This window comes from Rattus norvegicus, chromosome 17, assembly GCF_021556685.1.
Source record: "Rattus norvegicus strain SHRSP/BbbUtx chromosome 17, alternate assembly SHRSP_T2T, whole genome shotgun sequence".
Lineage (NCBI taxonomy): Eukaryota > Metazoa > Chordata > Mammalia > Rodentia > Muridae > Rattus > Rattus norvegicus.
Genome location: NC_141550.1, coordinates 39,768,522 through 39,780,854, shown reverse-complemented (window position 1 = coordinate 39,780,854; position 12,333 = coordinate 39,768,522). Strand labels below are relative to the sequence as shown.

General features: G+C 40.9%; 1 pseudogene; it reads left to right on the top strand.

The window, feature by feature from the left end:
* The first annotated feature begins 4,637 nt into the window (after window positions 1–4,637).
* On the top strand, window positions 4,638–11,799 carry Tpi1-ps2 (triosephosphate isomerase 1, pseudogene 2; annotated as a pseudogene).
* Window positions 11,800–12,333: the final 534 nt, after the last annotated feature.

The window sequence follows — 12,333 nt, the reverse complement described above, 5'->3', positions numbered from 1 at the left end:
CTAGAACTTCAAGAACTATATTGAATAAGTAGGGAGAGAGTGGGCAGCCTTGTCTAGTCCCTGATTTTAGTGGGATTGCTTCAAGTTTCTCTCCATTTAGTTTAATGTTAGCAACTGGTTTGCTGTATATGGCTTTTACCATGTTCAGGTATGGGCCTTGAATTCCTATTCTTTCCAGGACTTTTATCATGAAGGGGTGTTGAATTTTGTCAAATGCTTTCTCAGCGTCTAATGAAATGATCATGTGGTTCTGTTCTTTCAGTTTGTTTATATAATGGATCACGTTGATGGTTTTCCGTGTATTAAACCATCCCTGCATGCCTGGGATGAAGCCTACTTGATCATGGTGGATGATTGTTTTGATGTGCTCTTGGATTCGGTTTGCCAGAATTTTGTTGAGTATTTTTGCGTTGATATTCATAAGGGAAATTGGTCTGAAGTTCTCTTTCTTTGTTGTGTCTTTGTGTGGTTTAGGTATAAGAGTAATTGTGGCTTCGTAGAAGGTATTCGGTAGTGATCCATCTGTTTCAATTTTGTGGAATAGTTTGGATAATATTGGTATGAGGTCTTCTATGAAGGTTTGATAGAATTCTGCACTAAACCCGTCTGGACCTGGGCTCTTTTTGGTTGGGAGACCTTTAATGACTGCTTCTATTTCCTTAGGAGTTATGGGGTTGTTTAACTGGTTTATCTGTTCCTGATTTAACTTCGGTACCTGGTATCTGTCTAGGAAATTGTCCATTTCCTGAAGATTTTCAAGTTTTGTTGAATATAGGTTTTTGTAGTAAGATCTGATGATTTTTTGAATTTCCTCTGAATCTGTTGTTATGTCTCCCTTTTCATTTCTGATTTTGTTAATTTGGACGCACTCTCTGTGTCCGCTCGTTAGTCTGGCTAAGGGTTTATCTATCTTGTTGATTTTCTCAAAGAACCAACTTTTGGTTCTGTTGATTCTTTCTATGGTCCTTTTTGTTTCTACTTGGTTGATTTCAGCTCTGAGTTTGATTATTTCCTGCCTTCTACTCCTCCTGGGTGTATTTGCTTCTTTTTGTTCTAGATCTTTTAGGTGTGCTGTCAAGCTGCTGACATATGCTCTTTCCTGTTTCTTTCTGCAGGCACTCAGCGCTATGAGTTTTCCTCTTAGCACAGCTTTCATTGTGTCCCATAAGTTTGGGTATGTTGTACCTTCATTTTCATTAAATTCTAAAAAGTTTTTAATTTCTTTCTTTATTTCTTCCTTGACCAGGTTATCATTGAGTAGAGCATTGTTCAATTTCCAAGTATATGTGGACATTCTTCCTTGATTGTTATTGAAGACCAGTTTTAGGCCGTGGTGGTCCGATAGCACGCATGGGATTATTTCTATCTTTCTGTACCTGTTGAGGCCCGTTTTTTGACCAATTATATGGTCAATTTTGGAGAAAGTACCATGAGGAGCTGAGAAGAAGGTATATCCTTTTGCTTTAGGATAGAATGTTCTATAAATATCCGTTAGGTCCATTTGGCTCATGACTTCTCTTAGTCTGTCTACATCTCTGTTTAATTTCTGTTTCCATGATCTGTCCATTGATGAGAGTGGGGTGTTGAAATCTCCCACTATTATTGTGTGAGGTCCAATGTGTGTTTTGAGCTTTAGTAAGGTTTCTTTTACATATGTAGGTGCCCTTGTATGTGGGGCATAGATATTTAGGATTGAGAGTTCATCTTGGTGGATTTTTCCTTTGATGAATATGAAGTGTCCTTCCTTATCTTTTTTGATGACTTTTAGTTGAAAATTGATTTTATTTGATATTAGAATGGCTACTCCAGCTTGCTTCTTCTGACCATTTGCTTGGAAAGTTGTTTTCCAGCCTTTCACTCTGAGGTAGTGTCTGTCTTTGTCTCTGAGGTGTGTTTCCTGTAGGCAGCAGAATGCAGGGTCCTCGTTGCGTATCCAGTTTGTTAATCTATTTCTTTTTATTGGGGAGTTGAGGCCATTGATGTTGAGAGATATTAAGGAATAGTGGTTATTGCTTCCCGTTATATTCATATTTGGATGTGAGGTTATGTTTGTGTGCTTTCATTCTCTTTGTTTTGTTGCCAAGACGATTAGTTTCTTGCTTCTTCTAGGTTATAGCTTGCCTCCTTATGTTGGGCTTTACCATTTATTATCCTTTGTAGTGCTGGATTTGTAGAAAGATATTGTGTAAATTTGGTTTTGTCATGGAATATCTTGGTTTCTCCATCTATGTTAATTGAGAGTTTTGCAGGATACAGTAACCTGGGCTGGCATTTGTGTTCTCTTAGGGTCTGTATGACATCAGTCCAGGATCTTCTGGCCTTCATAGTTTCTGGCGAGAAGTCTGGTGTGATTCTGATAGGTCTGCCTTTATATGTTACTTGACCTTTTTCCCTTACTGCTTTTAATATTCTTTCTTTATTTTGTGCATTTGGTGTTTTGACTATTATGTGACAGGAGGTGTTTCTTTTCTGGTCCAATCTATTTGGAGTTCTGTAGGCTTCTTGTATGCCTATGGGTATCTCTTTTTTTAGGTTAGGGAAGTTTTCTTCTATGATTTTGTTGAAGATATTTACTGGTCCTTTGAGCTGGGAGTCTTCACTCTCTTCTATACCTATTATCCTTAGGTTTGATCTTCTCATTGAGTCCTGGATTTCCTGTATGTTTTGGACCAGTAGCTTTTTCCGCTTTACATTATCTTTGACAGTTGAGTCAATGATTTCTATGGAATCTTCTGCTCCTGAGATTCTCTCTTCCATCTCTTGAATTCTGTTGGTGAGGCTTGTATCTACAGCTCCTTGTCTCTTCCTTTGTTTTTCTATATCCAGGGTTGTTTCCATGTGTTCTTTCTTGATTGCTTCTATTTCCATTTTTAATTCCTTCAACTGTTTGATTGTGTTTTCCTGGAATTCTTTCAGGGATTTTTGCGATTCCTCTCTGTAGGCTTCTACTTGTTTATTAATGTTTTCCTGTGTTTCCCTAAGTGTGTTCATGTCTTTCTTGAAGTCCTCCAGCATCATGATCAAATATGATTTTGAAACTAGATCTTGCTTTTCTGGTGTGTTTGGATATTCCATGTTTGTTTTGGTGGGAGAATTGGGCTCCGATGATGGCATGTAGTCTTGGTTTCTGTTGCTTGGGTTCCTGCGCTTGCCTCTCGCCATCAGATTATCTCTAGTGTTACTTTGTTCTGCTATTTCTGACAGTGGCTAGACCGTCCTATAAGCCTGTGTGTCAGGAGTGCTGTAGACCTGTTTTCCTCTCTTTCAGTCAGTTATGGGGACAGAGTGTTCTGCTTTCGGGCGTGTAGTTTTTCCTCTCTACAGGTCTTCAGCTGTTCCTGTGGGCCTGTGTCTTGAGTTCACCAGGCAGCTTTCTTGCAGCAGACAAGTTGGTCTTACCTGTGGTCCCGAGGCTCAAGTTTGCTCGCGGGGTGCTGCCCAAGGGCTCTCTGCGGCGGGAGCAACCAGGAAGACCTGTGCCGCCCCTTCCGGGAGCTTCAGTGCACCAGGGTTCCAGATGGCCTTTGGTGTTTTCCTCTGGCGTCCGAGATGTATGTACAGAGAGCAGTCTCTTCTGGTTTCCCAGGCTTGTCTGCCTCTCTGAAGGTTCAGCTCTCCCTCCCACGGGATTTGGTTGCAGAGAACTGTTTATCCGGTCTGTTTCCCTCAGGTTCCGGTGGTGTCTCAGGCAGGGGTCCTGCCGCTCCTGGGCCCTCCCCCACGGGAGCCCAGAGGCCTTATACAGTTTCCTCTTGGGCCAGGGATGTGGGCAGGGGTGGGCAGTGTTGGTGGTCTCTTCTGCTCTGCAGCCTCAGGAGTGCCCACCTGATCAGGCGGTGAGGTCTCTTTCCCACAGGGTCTGGGAGCAGAGAGCTGCTGCGGGCCTGGGATCCGCGGGCGTGGGACCTCCGGCAAACACAGGACGTGCCCGGTCCTAGATGAACTCTGCCTCTGTGTGTCCCGATCTCACCAGGCAGCTCTCTTGCAGCAGACAAGTTGGTCTTACCTGTGGTCCCGAGGCTCAAGTTTGCTCGCGGGGTGCTGCCCAAGGGCTCTCTCTCTACCTTACTTCTTTTGAGACAGTGTCTCTCACTGAATCTGGAGTCCACAATACTAGGGTTACAGATGTGTGGCCTCACCTGGATTTTTTCATGGATACTGGGATTTGATCTTAGGTCATCATCAACTGCTCTTACCAACTGAGCCATCTCTTCAGGCCCTAGCCTTCTATTTGCTTTTAAATCAATTCTGTTGTAAAATATGACTGGTAAATTTTGGATGCTCAGTTTCTATTTTTATTGCTCATTTATTTCCATCCATTTTTACCTGGTAGGCACATGTAATGTTCATGGATATTAGGTTAAATCATGTTCTGCTTTTTAGAAATAAAAAAAATATGATTAACAGTTTTGTAAAACAGAGAAAAAGAATAAAAGCTCATATAGAAACATTGCTTTTCTTAATTTCGACCTCATTATTTTGTTCTGTAAATTTCTTTGCATAGGATTATAAGGAGAAAAGTTCACAGGGACCATGAAATCACTGAGAAGCAGCAGGAGACCTTGGTGTAATTTTATGTTTCTTTTATAGCACTTGTTCCTGTTCCAAGGAACAAAGGGGGAGAAAGACAGCTTAGGATGGCTGCTTGGAGGAGCACTGCAGAGACGACCTTGTTAATGTTTAAGCACATACTTGGCCTTCTCTGTCAGATGTATTCTAATAGGAAATCCCTTAGTTTTCTGTTACAGAGGGATCTTCAGGTCTGGGTACGTGGATTTCATCCTTTTTACCCTTGTTTTGATGAGAAGACAGGGTTTGGGTACTGTGCTAAGCTAAACAAAAGGCATTTCTCTGATCACCAACAATAGAAATGCCCAGTCACGTGAAACACAAATCAACCTGAGTGAAGCTTTTGAGATTTCCACAGCAATAAGCTCGCCGCTATTTACGTCCTCTGGTATCCCAATCCAGGCCTCTGTCTGTTCGTGCCTGACATCCTTTTCTTTACAGCTGAAAGGCTTCATAAGGGAGAAGACACAAGCCCCAGGCTTTATTCTTGTTGGAAGCCTTTGTGGCTTGCATTCAAGTTCACAGTGCATTTTGAAAATCTTTCCTTATGGCTTAATTTTTCCGAGCTCTTATTGATAAAGATAAGGTGTGTTTCTGCTGCAGCTTTCCTTTCAAAGAAGCATTTCAAAAGCTGTGATTCAGGAGATGCAGGGATGTGCACGTTCCATTGGCTTTAAAGTAGAAAATGTATGTTACTGCCTACTGAGTTCTAGACCCAGATACACTGCCCCTATCACTGTGAGCTTGAGAAGCTCTAGGATTGTAAGTCAAAGGCCAGACTGCTATCTCAGTTCCTAAAAGAGTGGTCACTCTGCATTCATGTCCACACAACCATGGCACCTGGACACCTTGAGGGAAGAAGAGGAACTTGAAACCACAAAGAACATCACAATATAGGAAATACACTTAGATTTCATTTATAGGCTCTACATTCCCTAAGTCTAAAAAGTAGGCCAAAAGATGTCTGCTCACTTTGCTTCAAAGCTATGACAGCCACTCAGCACCATAGAATGCTGAGCACTGATAATTTTAGTGTTTAGAGATCTTTTTCATTCCTCTGTATCTCCTCTGCCCTTCTCTGTCTTGCTCTCTATCCATTGTACTCACATTTATGCACATAAATTTAGCAATTCAAAAGAGAAAGCAAGTTAAAGAAGTCCCCATAGAAAGCAATGAATATTATGATCCTATTTGTGTCACCTCCACCTCCGTTAATTGGTCATTTAGAGAACAAATCTCAGTGGAATACCAAGTGCTGCTTCACTATTAGAGAAACAATGAGCAAGGCAAAGCTACTTCCCTCCAGGAAGGAATGTTCTTTCAGGGAAATGTGTTGGAACAATGCCTTCCTAAGGCTACTCAGGCTCTGGTCTCAACAACTTGTGAACCTGTTCATTTGCATACAAGAAGAGAGCTCAGGCTGCATATGATTTGGCAGCCATAAAGCTGGGAGGTAGGTCTGGCCTATCCAGATGGGGCCATAAAGGAGAAATAGAGGCAAGAGCGTCAGAGGAAGAGACACTGACAGAAAAAGCAGTCAGGCATGAAAAACAGGAGGACATACTGTTGTGGTTTTTAATAATGGATGGATGACACAGGCATTCAATGTTTGAAGAGGAACCCCTCTCCCTAGCCTATAGAAATGCAGCATCTGATGCTTTGCCCTTAAGCCTTGAATCCACTTTGGGACTTTTAACTTGTAGCTGTCATTTCTTACAGAGACACTAAAAAACCTATTATAACAAAGTATTTAAATTAGCACATAAATAACAGAGGCTATTTTAGCTTCAGTATAGTGATTAACGGAGGTGAATAAGGCTGTGGTAAGAGCTTCCCTTCCTCCACTGAGTTCCCTTCTTTCCCCCTTTCTTGTTCTATGGAAAATCCAGCTCCCCTGTGGTTCTCTGGCATCCTTCATCCCTCTTACTACACTCAGTGTTCTAATCTGTTGGGTCTCTGAAGACTGGAACTCTTTTCTTTAATCTGTTTTTCTGGATTGTCCTTCATATTATTGATCTGCTGCCTTTGATCAGCAAATACATACAAACTGGCTTTTCAGAGAAGACAAATGTATGAGAGTAAGACAAAGACTACCTAGAAATGTTATGCTCCTCTCGTCCCTTTCATAAGAAGGGAATTAAAGATGGATGGAGGGACTGATGGGAAATATGGCATGGGGTTAAAAATATCAGAAGACAAATGCCAAGTACTACATGGTTTGGCTTGACCTGATTTGGGCAACAAAGGAATGAAGAAAGGATAAACACATGTACCAAAAAGCTGGGATAAGGTGGTCATGCACTCTGAAGGAGACACATCAAAGGCCTGGGAATCTTAGTGCATTTATTATATACTCTTGAGTGAGGTAATTAGCTTACTATATACAGTTCAACAAGGAGGAGGCAGGTCAGCTAATTTCAGTAGGAGATCTTTGAGGGGGAGAAGCTTCAGGCAGCAGATATCTAGGCCAAGGAAGTTGTGGTTGATAGTTTCTGCAGACTCTGCTTTAGATAAAGGTGAAGCTTTAGTAACAACTATGCTTGGACTAGAGAAAGACTTTGCTATTCTTTTGAGCCTAGCCAGGGGAGGGTTTTGTCATTCCTGTGGGTGTGAGGCATTGGGGTCCTTGACATGGTTGTGCCCCAGTCAACAACACACACTGACACAGGATTTCATCTGATCCCCACAGGCAATTGTTTCCAAAGGTGATTGTTTGAATTCCCACAGATAATTACTAGTATATGAATCTGCCATAGTGTTAGTTATTTTTCTCGTTACTCTGGCAAAATACCAGCATAAGCAACTAAAAGAAAAAGGGGTTTCTTTTGGCCCTTGGTTTGAGAATGGATATAGTTCATCATGACAGGAAACCATGGCAGTGGAAACTTAAGGCAAGCCAGTCACATTGTGTCTGAAGTCAGGAAGCAAAGATTAGTGTGCTTTCTCTTGTCCCCCTTTTCATTCAGCATGTGAACTCAGCCATGGAGGTCTGTATCTGCCCAGGAAAAAGGAGTGCTGCTGTAATTGCATAATCATCGCCCTCAGTTAGCTAACTCTGTCCCATTAATTTGTACTTCTGATAACACTCAGGGTAGGTATCTCTCCTTGATGAAATACCTCTGCAAAACATCTGTTGAAAAGACCCAGAGGTATGTCTCCTAGGTGATTCCAAGTCTAGTCAAATTGACCATGCAAAATGAAAAGCCCTACCAATTCCACTCATTCAGTCCTATTTATTCTCAGTACTCCACACTTAGTATCACAAATCACTGATCTCAAAGAATCCATGAATTGATGTCAACACATCAGTGATTGCTCTCATTAATTCTACTTAAAAAGTTAAAATAGCCTTTCCCACAACTAACTTGTAACTCACTTCTTAATTAACTGAGGTGAAATGAAAGTCCCAGCAATCTTATGCTGTCCCATTTGTCTTTGCTAAGAATTACAAACTAATGTGACAGAGTGGACCAATCACTGATGGTGTCCATGCAACTGCAACAGTTTTAATTTCTAGTCCTGGATAGACATGCTTGTGTTTACTCAACTTCTAGTTTTCCTGGGAATCATAGAGGTTGACAAGCAGAATTTAAAAGGTGATTTAAGTCTCTGAAGAAAGAAATTGAAGAAGATCTCAGAAGATGGAAAGACCTCCCATGCTCATGGATTGGCAGGATTAATATGGTAAAAACGGCCATTTTGCCAAAAAGCAATCTATAGATTCAATGCAATCCCCATCCAAATTCCAACTCAATTCTTCATAGAGTTAGAAACAGCAATTTGCAAATTCATTTGGAATAACAAAAAACCCAGGATAGCGAAAACTGTACTCAACAATAAAAGAACTTCTCAGGGAATCACCATCCCTGACTGCAAGCAGTGTTACAGAGCAATAGTGATAAAAAATGTATGATATTGGTACAGAGACAGGCAGGTAGATTCAGTGGAAAAGAATTGAAAACCCAGAAATGAACCCACACATCTATGGTTACTTGATCTTTGACAAAGGAGCTAAAACCATCCAATGGAGAAAAGATAGCATTTTCAACAAATGGTGCTGGTTCAACTGGAGGTCAGAATGTAGAAGAATGCATATTGATCCATTCTTATCACCCTGTAAAAAGCTTAAGTCCAAATGGATCAAAGATCTCCATATCAAACCAGATATACTCAAACTAATAGAAGAAAAAGTGGGGAAGAGTCTTGATCACATGGGCAATGAGGAAATTTTCCTGAACAAAACATCAATGGCTTATGCTCTAAAATCAAGAACCGACAAATGGGACCTCATAAAAGTGCAAAGCTTCTGTAAGGCAAAGGACACTGTCATTAGGACAAAATGGCAACCAACAGATTGGGAAAAGATCTTTACCAATCCTACATCTGATAGAGGGCTAATATCCAAAATATACAAAGAACCCAAGAAGTTAGACTCCAGAGAGCCAAATAACCCTATCAAAAATGGGGTACAGAGCTAAACAAAGATTTCTCAGCTGAGGAATATCGAATGGCTGAGAAGTACCTAAAGGAATCTTCAACATCCTTAGTCATCAAGTAAGTGCAAATCAAAACAACCCTGAGATTCCACCTCACACCAGCCAGAATGGCTAAGATCAAAAACTCAGGTGACAACAGATGCTGGTGAGGATGTGAAGAAAGAGAAACACTCCTCCATTGTTGGTGGGATTGCAGACTGGTACATACATTCTGGAAATCAGTCTGGAAGTTCCTCAGAAAATTGGACATTGCACTACCTGAGGACCCAGCTACACCTCTTCTGGGTATATACCCAAAAGATGCTCCAACATACAACAAAGACACATACTCCACTATGTTCATAGCAGCCTTATTTCTAATAACCAGAAGCTGGAAAGAACCCAGATGTCCCTCAACAGAGGAATGGATTCAGAAAATGTGGTACATCTACACAATGGAATACTACTCAGCTATCAAAAACAATGACTTTATGAAATTCATAGGTAAATGGATTGATCTAGAAAATATCATCCTGAGTGATATTCACAGAAAAACACAGATGGTGTGCACTGACTGATAAGTGGATACTAGCCCAAAAGCTCAAATTACCCAAGATACAATCCACAGACCACATGAAGCTCAAGAAGGATGACCAAAGTGCAGATGTTTCACTCCTTCTTAAAAGGGGGAACAAAAATATTCATGGGAGGGGATATAGAGACAAAGTTTGGAGTAGAGACTGAAGGAATGGTCATTCAGAGCCTGCCCCATATATATATGGCCATGCTTCCCGCCATGATGATAGTTGACTATCAGCAATTACACAGCATGGAGAAAAACCTGTTCAGGAATTTGCCTTCCATGCAGTAGAACGATGGAATCAGCAGATGTGCCTAGAATCTTGTCTTCTACCAGATGTATTTACCTCTTTAGGTCTCAGTGATCTGACTTTCTAAAAATGTGTGTGGGACAATATGGCTCAAAATGGGTTTTACAAAGAGCAGCCAATTTGTGTTTATTACATGATTGGAGGGTCATCAATTATCTGTCTTCAAAGATGAAAATGATATGTGGTTTGAGCTTTTAGTTACTACTACCAACAAAAATTTTCTTTCCAAGTATGTGGGTATATATAAAAGGTGAACTCACATAATCAAAAGAATTTGACTAGCAAAATAGAGAAGGGACACCATTCTTTTCGATTATGCATTTCATTTTCTTGACGAGGTTACAGTTCATTGAATATGTTCTTGCCTAGAAGAGCCAGGATTTGAGTTAAAGACAGAAGAATCATGGGGACAATCCAATAGACTTAGGTACTAAGAGTTAGGAGAAACACACACTCCATTTATTGTTTAAGTCATAATGATATAGGAAGATTGTGTAAGAGGCTCGGCTTTTTAAGTTATTTACTAGTGATCTGAAGTCAGAAGACACTAAAATTTTCCAAATAAAGCTTACCACCCATTCCTTTCCAATCTTGCTTCACTATGTCATTACTATGAAAGCAAATCATTGGAAACAAGAATGCATCTTTTCAGTGCAAAGTGAAATCCCACACTGCTCTTGTGACCTTTGATGCTTATCTGAGGTCTTATCATTCAATAGGACAGAATGCCATTATACTTTTCAGCTGCTATGGATAAGGTGTTCTAGTGACTCCCTCAGACTTTTCTGTAATATTTACTGACATGACTCACTTCAGAGATTGTGTTCTGAATAATATTTAAAATAAAAGACATAGGTGGATAGAACTTGGAACCTGGAGATTAAGGGTTTAATTAATTACTCCATCCCATTTAAACTAGCCTTTTCTTTAACTTGTTGAAAAATTTAAAAATACATTTAAACCCAAGTATATTTTATTATTTTATTATGTAGTTTATGTTTCTGAGACTAGACTGATAATGAATGTAGAGTAGTTAAAATAAATCATAACATTCTTATTAAAAGTTCACTGGTAATGACTCATACTGTAAGTTCTAGAACAAATGTGCTATCCAGAAAGTTCTTAGTGGGGGAACTGGAAGATGAAGGAGAGGAAGAAGTTCTTGGGAGAACTCACCTGCACTCAGAACTGCCAAGGTGCTGGCAGACAGCAAGGTAGTTTGCTCACATCCCATCCCCTACATAGACTTCTTTAGGCAATCATGATTGCTATGGCTCTGCAGAACTGCTACAAAGTGATCAATGGGGCCTTCACTGGGGAGATCAGCCCTGGCATGATCAAACAGACTTAAGAGCCACATAGTAGTGCTGGGTAGTGCTGGAACACTTGGAGATAAGGTGCATCTTTGGGGGCCAAATGGTGAAAGTAGTCTATGCCCTGGCAGAGACTTGGGGTGATGCTCTGTATTGGGGAGAAGCTAGATGAAAGGGAAGCTGGCATCACCAAGACAGTTGTTTTCGAGCAAACCTAGTTCACCACAGATAATATGAAAGATAATATGAAAGTCATCATGACCTATGAACAGTATGGGCCATTGGTACTGGCACGACTACAACACCTCAAGAGCCCAGGAAGTATATGAGATGCTATGATTAAAATCCAATGTGTGATGTGGTAACTCAGATCACCCACATCATTTCTGGAGGTTCTGTGACTGGAGCTACCTGCAAAGGACTGGCAAACTAGCCTGGTGTGGACAGCTTCCTCCTGGTGGTACACCTCTCAAGCCTGAATTGGTAGATATCACTAATGACAAACACAAAGCACCACCCTTCTCTTGTACTCACCTGCTAAGTCAGGACTAGATTACCCAGAGGCTTAGTAACTACTCTCACTAGTCACATGCTTCTGACGATGTCATCTGCCCCATCTTGTGTCCTAATCAACATTGTACCTTCCTGGATCTCTTATAAGTCCCTATAATGATTGTGTCATCCTAATCCCCTCTGCTCCATGACAGGGTGTTGATAAGCCCAGTTTATGCCTTGATGTCTTGCTTGGAGTCTAGAAGTATCTCTATAGGCTTTGTTCCTGCCAAGTTTTCAGCTCACTGAATGCTGTGCAGATTTCTTTCCACACTTTTCTGTTATTCTAATTGTTAAGGATATTCGATTGGGTCCTAGCAACCCTAGCAATATTCATTGGATCCAAGAGTGTGCTTCCGCAGAGGGTCTTAGGCTGCTGAGCTACCATGGCACCACAAATCCTTTTGAAACAATGTTGACTTGCTTCTGCTGTGTTGGTTGGCAATGTTGAGTGCCCAGAGTCAAGGGGAGGAGGGTTTCTGGCTTCTCTTGATAATCCTTCTGCTGCCCTGGATTTTATTCCAGTTTACAGTG